Raw genomic sequence first — 19,650 nt, forward strand, 5'->3', positions numbered from 1 at the left:
ATGAACTCAGGCGTGGTCAAATGAGACACAATGTCTGGCATTTTGCACAAAGCGTTCAGCATCTTTCGTAGCGGCACATAGTCATACACGGCATTCTGGCCAGCCAGTTGCTGCTCTGGCACAACAAAGGTGACATCCTCTTTGGCATACCTCTCCCTTTGTCGTCTGCTCCTAATACCATTCCATTGTTGTGACACAAAGTAGCATTGGAGCAGACACTCAAGGTCAGCTGCTGTACGTGGTGCTTTCATAGCATGAGTGATTTTGAGCACCAGCTCAAAGGCGAACTCTAACTCGGTAAACAGCTTCTTCACAGCAGTATGAGGCAAACTATGCGGCTCAGTTACTTTGAAACAGTTCCAAATAGTTGACTTCGCCTGATGGAGAAACTGATGAAACCCGTGAACTTGTGGCTTTTGCTTGTCTGATGAATCAGTTCACGGCACGTCGTCATCGATGTGGCAAATGTCCCTCTCTGAAGCTTGCCGATTTGGAGGCGATTTCCCGTGCTGAGATTCTGCTGCGTCATTTTCCTGCACTTTGAATACACGTTGGAAGTTACTCCCGTTTTCTTTGAGCACACTCCTGTGGCGAAGATACACGTGCGGTTGGTAAGAACAAAAGTTCGTGTACGTACTCGCACAGCCGTTGATGCCACAAAACACACTAAAATTCGTTTCGGCACTGTGGGCTATGCCTATGTGGTTCATGAGTTTTGTTAGTTGACAACAGAAGTACGGGCACTTAGGGCAATATTTCACATCCATCGTTGTCTTTATAGAAGGGCACACAGCAGGCTTTTTATCTTTGCCTCACGTGTTTTCTCAGTCCACTGCCTAGACGTACTTCTGCATTTACGTTTTTCTTTCAGTTATTGCAAGGTCGCCAAAAATATTTAGTAGTCTGGTGATATATTTTGCGCAATGATTTGTCAATATTAAAATGTGAATAATACTTCATACAAAACGGGCCGACCCAACAAGTGTTGTCAACTACTTTACTTCGGCGAGGAATATCTTCGCTTCACTAGCTACCTATGCCATATAGGTTTCTTTTCATGCGCTCAACTGTCTCCTTTCTGTCTGTCAAATACTATATCGCGAGCACTGCTTGACCCGCTAAAGTAGACATTTATTCGATAGCGACGCCGACATTTTTTAGAAGGCTTATCGGGCTATCTTATCTGTTTCTTGCTGTGAAGATGCTCTGCGTGTCAGACCATGGCATTGAAATGTTTCGTGACGTTTGGCGACAACAACATCGTCGTGCCTTTTGTTGGCCCTTGCAAGCGGTCACAGCTCTTCGAATACGTGAGGCATGAGCGTGCATTCGCAGGTATAGCCTTCCGCACCGTAACACTGACGGTAAGTGCAATTTCAATATATACTTGCAGTGTCGCCTGTCACGTTCCATTGCTGGCCTTCCACACAGAAGATTGTGCGGGTTGCATTCAGTTACCTACGGCAAGCTCAAACTTAAAACATTCCATGCGGTTGTGATTACTGTTGTATTACTCAGTGTCAGGCAAAGCTAACACGCAACCGACGGCAGAAAGAAAAGTTGGGGAGGTTACAGCTGAAAGAGGTTCTAGACGCTGTTTCTTGTCCTGGACTTTTTCCTCCCTTGGCGGAGTCTTAACTTTCTGTAATAAGCTGAACCTACTGGCCCAGCAACAAGATTTTGTATGGTAAGAAAAAAATTGGCAGGGATTCATACAACAGGAGCACTGGCTCAACTGAACGTCTTTATCGCATTGACAAAAATTTATATACATATACAAGAATGACACGTGTTCTACACAACATAGGCAAGGCACATCAAGACAACATGCTGCTCGTGAATTCAACTTCATTGTAATGAAGGCAAATAAAAGTTTGATTAATGCAAACTCCAGCTAAAGTTTGGAGTAAGCTGCCAGAATTTCCGGAAGCTGTTAACAAATCAACCGTGGATGAGTTTGTGAGTGCAAATGACGGTGTCGCGACCACGGGAGAGCCCGAAAACGAAGACAACATTGTCGACATTGTACCGAGCACAAGTGTAAGTGGGTACAATGAGGAAAGCAACGACGGTCCTTTGCCCACACCCTCCGAAGTTATTGGCGCGCTCACACTAGTCCGGTGCTTCTGCGGGAATGCGGAAGGTTGCGGCCTCAGCTGCTGTGACTGCGACTCCTTAGACAATGTGGAGAAGTGCGTGCGTCGCAGGCAGCGAAACTGCTCAAGCACAAGAAAATGCAGGACTGTTTCATGCGGAACTAAGCTATGTTCATCATTAAAGTGATTTTACAAATGTTATGCGCTTTTTTGGCATCCAGTTATTAAGCGGGCTTATATCGAATTTTGCTTTATGTCGAACTGATAGGCTTTTTTGCGAGTTCGATATAGCCTGGTTCGACTGTATGTACTTGTTTTCCAGACTACCAGGGCCTAATATGAAAATATATTGTAGTTTAGGCCTTGTTCCTTACAACCATATCATTTTTTGTGCGTAGCGTGCGACATATTGCACAAATGACATGAAAATCCTGTATTTTATAACCGTGCTTTCCTTCCCAGGCTCATGACATGGGCGACGCTGAAGACGACCTAAGCCTGCTCATACATGTGGAGACCATGCAAAAATAGGCAAGAAAAACCTCTCCGGACTGCACCTACCTCTTGGATTCGATGAAGCGCACATTCGCTGAGAGAAGAAAGGTGATTTTGGAAAATACATCAACTGTCAAAGACATTGTCGAAAAATATCCTGCGCTGGCTATTGGCTCCGTGGTACGCATTTGCGGTGCATTCTTTTCTCACACAATAAATGCACATTTTAGTGTGGCATAATGCATGCAGTGTTCAATGATTAATGAGATAATTGCTTGAGAACTTATAACCTCCACAGTGGTTAAGGGCTCTGCACTGACCATGTCGCCAAAAACTGTTTCGATGAAGCCAAATCGGCTCTTCTGTTTTTGTTCCATTTTTGTAGTTCCATGGTAATATTCCATATTCTTTCCTCCTTATAGATTTTTACATAATTTAACGTACTGAGCTTTCTGCAATACCTCCAATTTATGAAAATTTCTACAAGTCTCTCGACATTAAAGTATCAATACTACCCTTTCTTCTATTCCTATCCTACATCTCGAGCCACTGTTAAAGAACTTGCGACTAAGGAGGCGGCATCTTATTCTTTGATTCACCAGGCTCAGTTTTGGAATTGTAGATATACAAACATCACAGTACTGCGACATTATTCACCATCCCAGTGTCAACTTAAGGAACGAGTTACCATAGCGATTGAAGCCCTTCTGCAGTGTCTGATGCAATCAAGCTGCCTGGATTTCCCGCTCTTAATTTCTCGCTTTCTGAATTTGTGCTTTTTAGGTCCAAACAGGAATTTAAAGCTATCACCAACCTGACCCAGCTTGGTGCATTAAGAGGAGTGCTTGAGCCAATAGCCCACAAAATTGTTCAAAGAGGACAAAAGAAACGCCGCCTCGAAGGTTTTCTCGTAGGGCTGGATAAAATGAAAGATGGCACCCCCCCCCCCCCACCGGAGCAGAACGATATGTTTAGTTTCAGCTTCTTGTTGTGCCACATAAAACACATGTATCATGAAAAGCCAACAGTGACACCAAGGACAACATAGGGGAAATTATTTGTACTAATTGATAGAAAGAAATGATAAATAATGGCAATGAAAGTTCATGAAAAACAAACTTGCCGCAGGCAGAGAATGCTCCCACGGCTTCGCATTACGCGTGCAAAGAGAATGACAGGGACAGTACAAAACACTAAGTTTCAACAAGATTTCATTTTCATGCAATGCCAAAGAGCATTTCCAGACTATGACAGGGAACATACGAAGCGGCTGACGGGATGGTAGAACACGCAGGCGACTCGTCCGGCATTCCCGACGCTTCTGTGCACATTGTGTATAGGGTCATTTCATGGGAAACACTCCACACACGAAAAGTGACCATCGTTGAATTTCCTGAAAAAAAATTATATGGCTATTGGGCGAATAAGATTTCACTAAATTATTTTTGTTGCAGGAAATGTTTTGCTCACATGAGAGCTCTTTGAGATTTCCACAAAGAAAGAAAAGTTGGGAGGAAGTACATATAATAAATTCAGGCCTCAAACTAAGTGCGATAACAGATTGTATTGGCATCCTTCTTTCATATGACGTCATAACTGAATGCATTTTAGAATTTTCCCTGTTCATTTGGTTCCGTAAAAAAAGCAATAAAAGTTGCGTTTTCGGAAATTTTTTCCATAAAATGCGTTAATTATAGAGCTCCCAGAATTTTTGCCCCGTTTTGCTTCTTGCTATACCGCATGCTAAAGTAATTTTGAATAATTAATGCATTAATTTTTTTTAGAAAGATGCCTGCAACGTTGGCAAGAAATTTAAATTCCTGTGATATTGAAGCCAAATTTTAGCATTGAGACCCTCCAGATCAACGTATGTCAGATATCTGAATATACGTACCAACTTCTTAGCGTGTGATTCAGAAATTTTCGCTTGAGTGAATGCTGCGTGAAGCGAGAAAACAATTTTCGAAGTCAACAACTAATATCACGAGCAGGCACTGTGACATGCCACTGCTGTCGTCGACTGTGCGTTGTCGTCTGTTCTTCTCCTCGTCATCTGCCACCCAGCAGTCGACAGCTAGTATATGGGGTGATCATTTTTCAGTTTTACGTAACTTAAAAAATGGCTGTTGCAGATACCTTAATACTAGTACATGAGCTAAATTGTTCAGAGAGGCGGAAATTACTTGCACCAAAAGTCGAAGCACATATTCAACAAAATAGCTTATGTTTCCTAATTCATTTTCTAAGTGAAATACATATTAAAACTTACACAATGTAGCTGGTGAGATTGTCAGGCATATCCACTTCGAATGAATCTGCAGAATGCCACCAGTTTCGATATGCGCCATCAAACTCTCCGTAAAGATTCACTGTTGGTCCGCTTCCTTTTCTTTAACAAAATGCTATTTTATGCATTGAAGTACAAAACTAACTGTATTTCGTCCCATACTTTGGGAAATATTTTGAAATCGCTGTCATTCTGGAAATGCATTTTAAATGAATTCGTCTGACAATCAATATGTACCGTACAATAAATAATTAGGAAGTTAGTGAGCGTTACCAATTTTATTGAATATGTTGAATATCGTTGTTGTTTGTTGAATATCGAAGGGACGAATACTTCGACCTTGAGGGACTAATGGTTGTGGCAATGCACTTGCTCCCCAAAAAGACTACCCCCCTACCGTTTTCAGTCCTTTTTGGCTTAGAGTGTACCAAATATTTGCTTGATTTTTGTTTTGCATGCTTGCGCGAATGCGCTTTCTCTTGCCGTGTCTCTATTTTTGTCTCGCTTCTCATAATTTCAAGTATTATCGCAAAATACTGGGATGCACTTCACAAAAAAAGTTAAAAGCTACCCTGAAAGGAATACCAAAGCGTTGATGTATATGCAGAATGCACGCAAAAGGTTGGGTGTAACTGATATATGTACAAATTCATTTTCACGTCATTATTTCTCCCTGTGCAAGCAGGAAGACAACGTACCGTTGCAGTATACATACAGGGTGTTTTCTTCACCAGCACCAATTTTAAAAATTAGAAAAATATAAATCATGGTAACGTTAGGTTTAGCAACCGAGCGCATGCACTTTAAGCCTCTAGATACAGAGTCATTTCCGCACTTACGTGCGTAATTAGTGACATTGCGGTAAGTAACTTCCTAATTTCACTAATAAATGGCTACGGCAAATGAGTACCTTGGGGCGCGTCAACAGACCTACCGAGTGAACATCCAAATTCTTAAATCACCACCTGCCAAAGATACCCAAAGAAAGGCCCCACTTCCTTCAAATTATCGACGCCATTACGCCAAGCAAATCCTTTCACACCGCATTAATTTAGTCATTTTATATGTTTCTGTCTTTTGCACTAGCGTACCTATGACAAAGCAATTCAAACCCTATCCAACTCCCTCGCAGTCAGTCGCCAAACTACCGCTCCTGAAGTTTACTAGTCCCTCCTTAGCTAAGTTCGACGCTCAATTATTTTGAATTCTATTTTATTCACTACCTGCAAGCTTTCGGCATTAGCACAGGAACACAATTTGCTCTCATGTAAGCCAACATTTTCATAAAACAGCTTGAAGCAAACCTGATAAAACCCTATATCATTAGAACCCCCACCTTCCTGCGTTACACAGACGACAAAATTGTAGTATATGAACACGGCATAAGCGTGTTAACCGATTAAATTGGTCATTTCAGCCGCTTCCTCCCCTGTATTAAGTTTACGGCTACCCGTCTCCTAGTTATATTAACTTCCTCGACACGACGGTCTCCTTAGGAAATGAAAAACTAAGAACAACACCTAATGGAAGCCTACAGATAGACAGCAATATTTAGACTCCAATATTCATCCCCCATGACATTGCAAGTAGGGAACTTTTGTCGGTCAAGCAAACAAATAAGAAGAATCTGCAGCGAAGACAACAGTTATGTCCGCCACCTAAATTATCTTAAAGCAACGCTAGCAGAAGCAGATGGAAAAGTTCCGCTCTATCAGAGCTAATGACGTCGCGTTAAGATTGGAGAGGCAGTCTGAACTAGCTATGAAAGAACCTACACCACAATCTGACAGACCACCAGCATTCATGAAAAGCTATTCTAATGACCTCCCAGCCATAAATAACACTCTAGGAATACACCAACCGAAACTATCAAGTAAGGAACGCTTGAGAAAAGTAGTCCCGGTGGTATCAACGGTGACGTATACCTTTAACAGAAACTCAAAGGACATGTTAGTGCAGGCTAAATTCCGCTAAAATCATTCCTCCGTAACAAAATCATGTTGTCGTCCCAGGCACAAAAGCATCAGGCACATTCAAAGTGATATTAAAATTGAAATCACCGCAAATAGTTATACACACGAAGTTAAAACTAGCTACGCTTGTACTAGTTCGTTTGTAATTTATGTGCTTGAACGTTCCCATTGTAATACAGGTGTCACTCGCGCACTTTTGATCGCGATCAAGCCAGATCCAGGGGTGCTATGCAGGATGCGCCGAGTTTCTCGTTCACCCGAGTTTTACCCGAGTTTGCTCGACGGCAGTCAGTGAACGGAGATAGCGGGGAACGCGCCGAAGGTGCAGGCAAAAAAATATGTAGACAAAAAGCCGCGTATGACAACATGAGCGCACCCTGCGCGGCACGCTGCTTCCACGTTTCAAGCGCAGAAGGCTGCACGACGAAACGCGCCAGCGCCAAGTATTGTTATCAACGGATTATCGCAACTTAGCGAAATCGTGACTGTCCCGCTGTCTGTCTGCACACTTGCCGTGAGCCGCTTGCCACGCCGTTCCCGGGCGCGTCAAGGGCGTGCCTTTTCTTTCGGGCGCTATCTTTCTTTCCTCCATCGAATGCGAACAGGGTACATGCGGCGCATTCTTGCACCTACACTTTCAATCAAACGAATACATTAAAGTACAACAAATGAGATAATGAACATTTTTATTTCTCTAAGTATCTGTTTTTTGTTTTCAACGCTAGAAATTTGTGATGACAAACGGAGATCGAGCAAATTATTAAATTTTGCACTTCTTGCCGCGAGTGGCGACAGTGAGGCGAAAGCTTAGAAGCGGTACATTGAAGCGGGTCGCGCGCACGAGGGCGTTCATACGGGGATAAGTCGCCTAGGGGCGCTGCAGAGCTATTCTCAATAATGTCGGTCATGATCCATGGAGGGTCATGGCCACTCTTTCTCTATTAGGGGAATAAAAACGCAGCGCCGCGGTACGGCTGTTCATCGCAGGCGCTTCACTAGGCCATTAACGCTCCCGGTTTACCAGCTAAAAACGACACAACGGCTGTCGTTGCGAAACGGCGGTATGTTATTGTAGAGTGCGTAGTGACGCAGTTCAGTGAAAATGTACCAGTTTATCTTTGTGCGCGAAGCCTCTGCGATACATTGCGAAATGTGCGTGCTTCCCCAGCGGCACAATTCATCGCTTGCCCAGTGAAGGTGCCTCTGAGCGCATGTACGCAGTATATGAGTGTGTTGTGCAGTCGAAGGTGCTTGCAGATTACCTCTGCTGGAGCCAGCAGCGATCGCAGATGGATATCGTAACGACACCGTAGCACTCGCATTTTGGCAGGTGAGGGCTCTTGTGTGCAGTTATGAAATCAGATTTCGAACGGAGAGAGGTGTTGGAACTGTTGAGTGCGCAGTGCTTGTGATGAAGAAATGCCATTGCACTGGGTCTAGAAGAGCGAGCGATTCTCAGACGCTGATCGTGTTTACAACGCTGTGGCTCCGTTTCATCACCGATGACAGAGCAGCCATCTCAGACGACTGCTGCAATACGCACTCCTCAGCATCGTCGTCCCCCTCGCCGCATCGACGCCTTGTAAGCACAGTGACGTGCCGATAATTATTTACTGTGCGCTACGCGGCACAATGCAGGCCATGAAACCGTGTTGTGCTGCCATCTCAGCCCGAGAAGATGTATAAGCCAGCGACAGTCAACGCTTTGTTTTCGATAGTGGTGCTCAGTACATCACCGATGACAGTGCGTTGTGCGCGTTTTATGTCGGCGGTCAAGATAGTTGATGCCTCTCAGCTCGACACCGCGTCGCTGTTGCCGGAAGATAAGTTGGGCGTGGCCCAACTGTAGTGGGTGCGCGCACAAGAGTTACATGCCTCGCGCGGGGCCTGACCTCTGGTTTTGATTGACAGGCGAACTCGTGCTAAACTCGTACATCGCGAAACCCCCTCCGAGTTCAACTCGGGAACATGGCGGCGGCAGCAGCAGCCTGTTTATTGCATCCAGCGGCAGCAAGCGTCAGTATGAGCGTCTGGACCCGTTCACCTACATGACCGACGGGGAGTTTCAGCGTCATTTTCGCCTGTCGAAGACATCAGTGCGCTGGCTGTGCGACGAGCTAGGCGAAGACTCTCGTCTGCGGAGACAGCGTGGCGGGCTTCATTCGCTCACCGTCGTAGAGCAAGTCATCTGTGCGCTCCGTTTCTACGAGACTGGGAGTTTTCAGAGAAGCGTCGGCGCCGACCGTTACATTGGACGCCATCAAACTACTGTTAGCCACTGTGTCAGTGATGTGTCTGACGCGCTTATCGATGCGGCAGTGCGTAAGCGGTGGCTAGCTTTCCAGAATACTGCGGCTGAGCGGGCATATATAAAAGAATGCTTCCTACTTCGTGGGAACATTACGAACGTAGTCGGGTGTGTCGATGGAACGTACGTAGGAATTAAGGCGCCTTCAATGTCAGCGTTACTGTGATTAACATTGAAGCAATGTTTAGACACGCCATATTGCCAAATTCGTCACTTCTGTGTAGCCGACTTAAATTTTGCGTTAGCGACATCTCACATGCGGCTGCTAATGATACTGACTTTTTCGCTGGTTGATGACTTTTTGCCGATTGTTCTACTTGTCTGTCAGGGTGCCTTCCAAATGGCTCACTTTCTTGGGAAAGAGGTTAATTAAGTATGAATAGATAATGGATATCACAAATTGTGTGAAGTAACCTATGAATCCTAATCTCATAAAGAACTTGGGGTTCTTCATTGGTGAAGTTACTTAGTATGCACAATGCTGAATTTTGGTCATGCGTAATCTATCGACCACACTATGAAACATCGAGGCATTGCACAATTTGTTCCAGCGCAAGATGTGGATGTTGCGCCAAGCCGGTTGTGCCTATGCATTTGTGGCAAAATGAAAGTGCATTGAGAATCTTAGTGTGTTGGCTTGCATGAAGAAAATACTTCAGATTGTTTGCTCTGTTCACCGTCGATGCATGTGCCAGAGGTTCAGTGTATGTTCTTATTTTGGAGGGGCGGCGTTATTCTGGATGGATAAATTGTATATTTTCGTCTCGTAATGGGGCTCTAACTCTTAAGCAGTAGAATAATGCACATCCAATGCTCTGCAGAACTCTCTGTACATGATGTCATGAACCACCAAGGCAAAATTACACATCGGGAGAAATGTGGTGCAGATGCCAATGAAAAGTGCGTCTTTAACCCACCATGATAAAAATAAAATTTCAGAGCAAATAGACCATTTGTGCAGCTTTAGAGCAATGATTGCACAAAACGTGATATGCTCAAACGAGTAAACACTTGCTGCAATGCCAAAGTAGGCTGAGCGACATGCAGCGTATATTGGCATTGAACATGTCTCGTAACCATTATTTTTATTCTAAGCCCTCGCTGTCACACCTTTTCCTCCGGCACTCCCTTTACTTAAATGTACACTGTATTTCCTTTGATTCCTGTGAGTTTAGTGGTAAAGAATATGGCACGTGCATACATAAACCTGTGCTGCAAAATTTAACATTTGTGATTTTTTGGAGAGCTAATTTGTGTTGGAAAATTTCAAATATGTGCACCATTGTGGCCTAATAACTAGAGCATTGGTGATGTTGAAGACTGGGTGTATTGGTATAGTAGCTTGAAGTTTAATTGCACAACAATTCGACGGGACACAGAGAAGAGAAATACACACAGCAGAATGCTTTGCTGTGTGTGTTACTCTTCTTTTTGTGCCGTTGAATTGTGCGATCCAACTTCAAATAGAGCATTGGGCTCCCTTGGTGCAGGACCGAGGAAGTGTGAGCTATTCGACAACATGCCAGTGCGTGGCCACACAATTATGGAAGTCGGAAGGTTTGCAAACAAAGCTTTGCTTTCAAATCCACCTGCTCATGTTATACAAGCACTGATTGAAAGAACCATCATACAAAATAATGGTGAAATCAATGGCCTGTGAAAAGTGTAATTTGTATATAGACACTGTTGACATAATAGGTGCCATACTGGCCTCAAAATTGTACTGGACAGAGCAGTTTGTTTCCTATGTGAAGCACAACCTCCCATTACATGCTGTGCAGACAACCAAGCTCAGTTTGTTTTGACGTGCTACACAACATTCACTGTAATCTGTTTTTGATTCTAAAGAAGTGCCAAACACCACCTCTTTTTCAAGGACGTCATGGGAATATTTGGCGTGACCTTTTGCAGCCCCTCATAATGGAAGTGTGGCCAGCCAGCTTTGCTTGGATGCCTTTATAGATTTCTGCTCCTGATCATTGTGTGCTATCAAGTTGCAGAAGTCTATGCAACTGGTGCAAGGCATTACGTGTTTCTATAGTCGGATACAACTTTAGGAGGCTGCGGAATCTGCACTTTAAGGCAGGTGAACACAAGCCTGCACCAATGGGCACGCACTCTAGACTGACATCGTGCCGCCAGACAGACTAATACCTGCTCGTTGGAGAGGGACTATTTCTTTAGACGCGAAAACAATCGGCTGCTGCGTTTTGGTCATCTGGGCGGGGCCCCTCCTGTCTTCTGAAGTTTTTTCCGACTGTAAAGGATGCTGCTTTTTATACATCACAAAAGGACAAAGTGTAAAATTATTTGGCCTATGAAATGGATACATCAGAAGTGTGCTATGCAAGGGCTTAAGATGTGTGAAATATAGTACATGCAATTATAAGACAATGTTAAAGAATATGTGGTATCGAACATGCATGTAATGGCACATTTGAATCGGGGTGTGTTGCAGTCATATGCACAGTCTATAGGTGATAGCATTATTAAGGTCCTGCTGTTTCCTGTCTTCATTGTGAATTACACACACTGTTCATCTTGTGGCTAATCAACATGCACTGTATTCTTGCACATAGAAAGAACAAACAGCACAATGACGTGTATGCTGCATTAGTGTATTGCTTATTTACATGGTCCAAGAGTGGCACAGGTTGTCTTATGTTTTTGCCTATTTTGAAGGGACACCAATGCATGTTACAAGTCTCCTAATATGCACATCACTATGTTTACTGCAATAATTTTATTCATGTTCTTGAATAATAAACAAAATATTAAACTGAAAGCTCCTTCATAAGGTGCCTTCTGTGGGCTCGACAGGAGAGCAGTGAGGGCGCCGATACTACTCTTGCAGAGCAGCCCTCTGGACCTCTGGCACACTCTCAACAGCACGTGCCTGGTGCTCGCCTACTGCCACCAGGCGGTTGAGTGCCTCCAGCAGCAGAATGTTTTGCTGCAAAAAAGTGTATTGGAATGAATCAGCCGCATACAAACCATTATTTACAAAGAAAAATGCTCGTTGCACTATTAGTACTAAGTTCCCTTAACTGTGGACACCTCTAGTGTAGTATGCATAATAAAACAATGCGTTGGGACAACATTGCTTTATTTTTCATAACTGGGGTTTTCTTTTTCAGAGCCAATTGTCATGTTGATTAGTGTGCCAGCAGCTAAGGTGGCCCTGCACCTTCACGAGTCTCTACTGTCAGCACCACAAACCTATTTTTGCTCGCTGCAAAACAAATGCCTCACCCTACAATCCCGTCTTATGCGAGCTGATTGCATCCTATGCCTACAAACATCATATTTTTGTCCCATTACGCAATTTTCTACCACCCTCGGCTGTAGTTCTCTCTCCTTGACATCCATTCTGTCACGCTTATGTAATCACCTGTTATGAATTGACAACAAGTGATCGATTACGTGCATGGCCTACCTGCTGATTCCTTTTTTTTCTTAATCTCAACTAGCATATCAGTTGCCACGGTTTACTACACCACTGTCTTCCTGCCTTAATGCTATCTCCAACAATTTTTGTTCGCTTTCTGCACAGTCATTGACATCTCAAGTTTCTTTGTTGACCTCCAGGTTTATGTCCCATATTGCATAACCGGTAGAATACAATGATTCTAAACTTTTTTTCAAGGATATCGGTAACGTGGCGATCACGATTCGGTAATGCCTTCCATGTGCTGTTCAACCCGTGAAATTTTTGTATAAGTTTCCTGCTTTATATCAGTACCTGCTATTGATATTTCACCTGGATAAAGGTACTCTTCCATAAATTTTGCGGGCTTAATGTCACTCATGAATTTCTGTTATCTCACCAAGTTAGTGAAGGTCACCTTCATCTTTTCCATATTTTCGCGGGCCCACTTGCATGTAGAAGCACGAACACTCATTGGTTTTCACTGCCTTCTTTAAACTGCTGGACATTCAGTTCGTTACTACGAAATCGACTTAATCCGTGCACTCTTATTATGCTAAACATCAAACAGTAGAAATATACTTATCTGCAGTTTGTCGACGTCTCCTTCACTGTGTTGGTAGCGAGATCCATCGTCGGTACCACCTCCTTGTCGCATATTAGCTATATAAGATGTAATGTAACACTATGTAATGTTTGTGACGCTCGCAGAAGCAGCACCGGACAAGTTGTTTCTTCAGCACTGCGCCGTGAACAGTAGGTGCGCGTTGCGATCTGTAAAATCGCCGAAGCTATTGGCAGTCTTTCGGGGTGCACGGAAAGATTGCTCACGGAGGAACAGAACTATCCAAGAAATAGTGGTCATCGTCGAGCCTGATCACTACGTCGCGCACTGCAAGCTCGTTGTACGAGTTTGTTTACACTGGGCGCCTCCGATGCTTAGCCGCCATGCTCGCCCGGTGAATGGATGTGATGACGCCACCACAGCGTTCCCTCGTGGTATAATGCGAAGCGTACTAAATTACAAATTAGTCTAATGCATATTCAGTGTACATGTTGTAAGCTTTAAAATGCTTCTAAACCACGTTAAATTAACTAATAATATTGTACTAAATGCGTTTGTTTTATAACTCGCTTGTGCATGTAATGCACTCGGTGGAACGACAAACAAGTGAAAGAAGGCACGACCATGCACCGACGGTATGATCACGTGAGCCCCAGTTAGTCGACCGCCCAGAAGGCAACGCCCAAGGAATGATAGCCAGCCAGAGTGAATCTAGATAAACCAATGAAACTGGAGGCTTGTCGAAAGATAAACTGTGTCCCGGTACCATTCGTGCTTTCATCTTGGGGTGTCGCCAGAGCTCGTGAAGATCCCGAGTTTCGCCAAACTCGGCGCATCCTGCATAGCACCCCAGATCAGATTTCTCGGTCGTGATTGGCTTATTTGCACAAGTTGCGCGAGGGCGCCAATCCCCGTCGGGAATTACCATCCTGACCGGGCTTTACCGCAATCAAAACTACACATGTGATACCGGTATAAGAAACAAGGCATCGGTGAAACGGGACCATCAATGAATGCCAGATTACACGCACATAGCGTGGACACACCTAGAAAGTTCCTCAAAGCCGTCTCCGAGTCTTTCAACTCACTATGTCATAAGTTTCATGAACTGAAACGGAACATCCTACATTCAAATTTCACCTCTTCCCGAGAAAGGAAATAGAGAAAATCACAGCTTGTACATAGTTAAAGACTTTGCAACAAATGGGCATAAACGTTTCAAAGAGAGAGTTTGAATTGGCTATTTTAAATTTCAAGCTAAAGGCAACAGCTCTCAGTTAATTTCATTTCACTGCTTCGCGTTTTTCTCCTTTCCTCCCTTTCTTTTCTTTTTGCCTTTAATCTGTGTATTTTTTTCCACGTTAGTCAGTTTTTCTTGTAGCACCAATTTCCCCCGCTCCTTTTATTACCGCTTTCAGAGGAACACGAAGGACATTATTGCCCCCCCCCCCCCCGTCGTCATCGTCCAGGCCCCATCCACAAAAATACACGCGGATGGCCGGCTGACACAAAGCCATGTCACCTTCCGTGTGAAGAGCATCCCTTTGCTTTCAATTCTGCACCCTCGCCACTAACACACCTTCAGTCATTGCCTAACGCACGGCCTTACCCTCTCTCCCGTTCATCAGAAGCCTACCCAGGTATACTGTGCCGAGCAAACCAAAGTCGCTTTGAAAATGACAAGTCCCCTTATCTAAACATCGGCTCCCACTTTTACCTTGCTCTTTTTCGGCTCACTGTGTGAACAGTTTGTGTGATTTGCATACCAATCAAGTTACATTGATGATGTTTGTTCGCAAGTTTATGCGCTTTGTATGGTAATTCATAGGACTGGCACAAGTGTATGTTAGAAGCCGAAAAATAGGCTAGTTCGTTTATATGTGTATGTATCGAAATATGGAGCTTATGGGACGCTGGACCAGAAATGCACCGAGAAACCAGCTGAATATTTCCCATTGAACTATTTGAGGACGCGAAAAGTGTTTAGAAAGCGAATGCTGACGCCGTACACTGCTGTCGGCATTCGTATGCCGCAGTCATCTTCCCTTTGAGACGCCTAATGGCTGGCTCTCATATCGGTGCACGCTTCACGGCTATTTTTCTTTTTGTTGACGTTTGATTCACTGAATAATTGTTCGACGTGCACTTGTGCAAAATAAGTTTTTCTTATGATTGTTGAGGTAATCGAATATGAGCTGACGCGGGAGGACACATGGGCGATACATGAACAGACGTGAGAATGGGGCGCGCCGAGAAGAATTGCACGAAGTGCAACGCCTGCGCATTCATTGTTGACGCTTTCTTTGCGGCATGTGTTATAAATACTCAGCATGTGTTATATGCATGGCACTGTGTACTATGTATGCATGGTACTTTTCCTGCAAATTGGTGCTTGCAGCTTCACTTCTTTTGAGGCTGTCGTGGCGGTTCCTTTAGCTCTGAGCAGTAACAAATAAATTGTACACCCAGCCGGTCCTTCACGCGTAGCAGCAAAGTTAACGGTTTTCTTATAGCAATATGCTTCGATCATAGTGTAATTCTAGCTTTTATTCAGTGATCTGAGAGTACACATATTTCTCTTAACTTGATGGATCCTGCAGCTTATAGTCAGCAACTCGCTCTCATCACTCATGAGACGACAATGTCGAGAGCAATTGTACCAGTATACAAGGTTTTCTTGAGGTAAACGGGACGTTTTTGTATTTTAGGAAAACAAACAATTTTTGGACGCCTGTAAGTGATTGTATTTGGTGTCCACATGCGAGCTTGCATTTGATTCAATGCGAATGGATAAGTTAGTGTATATGTACGATTTTTCAACCGACACAGTAAGGGAATTACCCCAATATCTTGCTCAACAGTCTAAACAATGTGCACCCGTTCTGCGAATCCAACTACGTTCCTATTTAGATAATAGTGACTGTGACATTCTACTGCCAACAGAAACCTGGTTTCATACGGATATCGCAAGCTCCGAAGCACTAGGTGATGCAGATGAATATGCCATATAACAGAAAGATGGGAATAATAGAATACAGGGGCGGTCGTGCTCATTGCTGTGAAAAAAGCTTTACCAATTTTCGTGTTGATGTCTGCAGCCCAGTGGAAATTCCAACAATCTGCGTTGCATCATCTGCTTCTCGATCTCTCTTCGGTGTGTGCTACCATGCGCCAGATAAGTCCGTGCTGTTTGCAATTTTTAAAACGACCTTGCCTCTATGCGACATTATTTTCCTTGAGCCACAAATAACTTTCCTGGCGACTTCAATTTGCCTGACGCGAATTGGTCTGAACTAACGTCACGCTCAAGTAGCCCTGGTGATTTGATTCAACTGACCCTTATCTTCGCATTCGCTCAAGTTGCTTATGAAGGCACATTTTAGATCTGATTTTCACATCTGCGCCCGATAGCGTAACCACTTCACTTGTTAATGCTGGGATTGGTGACAACTTGCTTCTCTTTGCTGTATTACAGATACCTACCAGCTCGTCTAAGATTGTACTTAAGCATATTCTCGACTATAACAACGGAAACATTGGCGTTGTTAGCCAGGGCCTCAAAATCATTTGCAAACCATTCCTTCCATCGATCACCTCTCGCTCAGCTATGGAAAGCTCGTCTCATTTCCAACAAATCCTAACTAACTTGGCTCAGGCGGACATGCCAAATGTCTCCTTTAGCATGAACTTATCTACACCATGACTGCACAGACCACTACGCGCAATGAAAAATAAAATGAAACGGCTCTTCTAAACAGCAACGCTTAGGAGCACACCCCAGTCTTGGGCGAAATAACATGCTGCGGAAAGAAAACTACTGTCGGCCTTTTCGGAGAGTCAAACGCAAATTTATGTCGTGGGACCTTCAATCGTCTATTAAACATAACCATTGATGGCTTTGGAAATCACTTTATCCTACCAACACTGACTGAACGTCATTGAATGAGTGGATGATGACGGGACACACGTTAAGCCAAAGGATTGAAATATTTTATTCAATAATTACTTTACGAGTGTGTTTACAAAGTAAGACCATTCCAGGATGCCCTCAACGGAATAAGTCTATTACAGGTATATGGATCCCCTAGTAATTCCTACTGCCGGAATTGCACTATTGATTAACAACCTCAAATCCAACATGCGCAGGAATTGATGATATTACTGCTGAATACCGGAATACGCCGCCACAGTATATGGTATGATAGTTACCCACAACTTTCAACAATCATTCTCAACGATATGGACCCTGGACTATGGCTACAACGGCCATCTAGCCTTCCATCTAGCCTTTGCCGCAACGAAACAACCTTGCTGTGCCGCTTGTGGCTGGGAGTGGTGTTCACGACCACCGACTCGTATGGAAATGACCGAGAGCCCGGTGTGCGATTCATGTCGGTGCGAGGAAACCATCGAGCACCAATTGTGTACCTGCCCTTGCTCCTATGCACAGCGCCTCTCTCTGCGGGCAACTTTACACCAACTGGACCCAATACCATTCACCGAGTCAAAAATAATCGGACCGTGGTTACACCTGTCACTGGCACGAAAAGCGATCTGCGCACTAATGCAATACTTGAAATGCTCCTGCTTAAAACACTGTTTATAGTGTCCCTGTGTATAGTGTCCGTCCCACACGCACTCAGTGCTTACTCTCTCCTTTTCCCTCTTTCTATTTCCCTTTCCCCACCTTCCAGTGCATGGTAATAAAGAGGGTGCTCGTCTGCTTGACCTCCCTGCTTTTCCTGTCCTTGCTCTCTCTCTCAACGATTGAAATACCCCATCAATGTAAAATTGTTAGGATCATACCAACATTCTTTTCAGGCAGCGAATGTAATGTAGTGTGTAACGTCGTGTATCCTTAACGAGTGCCCCATGCAAATTACTTCAACCTGTCATAGCTTTACCAATTTGCTCTACCATCGCTCACGATGGTAGAGGAAATTTTTTTTTTACGCGAACTATTACGGCTCCAGGAAAGGTCTCTCAGGTGACACTCAACTCGTCGAATTTACCATTGATTTTTTTCATGCACAGGGATCAGAACGTAGTCATCAATTGCATATTGATCGATTTTTCTCAACCTTTCGATCCCGTCCTGCAATATTGCCTGTTGTTGAAAGTTTAGTCCCTTTTTTGATTCCTTGGCTTTATGCTGGGTGAGAAAGTTTATTTTCGTCCGTAAACAATAAACCATTACTTATTCCTTCTAATCTCCTTTGAGTGATGTCAACTGCTGCGTGGTCAGATTAGAGTTTCGGACCGCTTGTTATATTTAATTTGCATGAATGAGCTTACAGCCAGTATCTCTTCTATCATGCGTCTTTTCGCAGATGAAGGCGTAGTCTGCCGTAAAATATCTTCTTCAGCTGATCATCTTGCATTCCATCGGGGCCTGGATCTCGTAACTAACTGGTGCTCATGCTAGCGAATGCCTATTAATACAGATAAATATAAAACAATAACATTCATCTCAAGAAATCAGGTTCAGCATCTAGCTACACTCTTATTAACTGACACGTACCACGCGCAACATCTTCCAAATACCTTGGCGTGCATCTTTCATGCAAACTTTCTTGAACAACGCGTACAGATAAAATCACAGCAAAAGCCAATCCGATCGTACACACTCGAATGCCTTAAATAAAACCTTTACGACGTTCCTACTTTAACCAAATTTCTAGCATATCGAACACTCGTCCATCCTCAATTTCGTCTGCTCACCAAGCTTATCTAATTAATGCTCTTGAACGTGTTCAAAATCATGCCGCGCATTTCATCACTTTAGACTTCAGTCGCCCATCCAATATTGCTTACATGAAATCTTCACTGTCCTTATACGCTCCTTAGATTCATACAGAAAGATTGCTCTAATCTACTTAGTTCATAAAATAACAAACCGTCAGCACCAAAGCACCCTCCCTCATAATGAACCGTTACAAACATCGCGCCGTTTAAACAACCGCTCTTTCAAACGCATGCTTGGATACACAAACTCTTCAACTCATTAACATTACCACTAGCAATTGAACTATGGACTGCTCGCCCTGATAACGGTGCCGACATTCGAGACCCTTTTAAATTTCATCACGAAGTAACTGCCATTTTTTCGTGGGCAGTTTCTTTCGATGATAATCTTCTCTTAATTATGCACACGTTTCTCCCTAACATCTGCATTTGGCGGTTTCTGAAGATGTACCCTTACATTACTTTTGCAAAATTAGTTCTCAATGCAGAAGCATTACATTGTGTATGTCACCGTCTATTCCGGTAGTGTATGTTGCATTTCACTAGCCACTATGTAAAATAAGCTTCTTTTATGCACCGTAGTATACGACATATATTCGCTACCAGCTCCCATTCCTGGTATTGCTTCCACTTATGAAGACGTAGATTGCATAATTTTCTTCCCGCTCAAACAGCACTCTTGCTGGAGTCAGGGAGGCTTTTTGAATGAATTGACTGAATCAGCAATTTCCTGTAAAACTAACGCGTTTACACC

Source organism: Dermacentor variabilis, chromosome 8 (assembly GCF_050947875.1).
Source record: "Dermacentor variabilis isolate Ectoservices chromosome 8, ASM5094787v1, whole genome shotgun sequence".
Lineage (NCBI taxonomy): Eukaryota > Metazoa > Arthropoda > Arachnida > Ixodida > Ixodidae > Dermacentor > Dermacentor variabilis.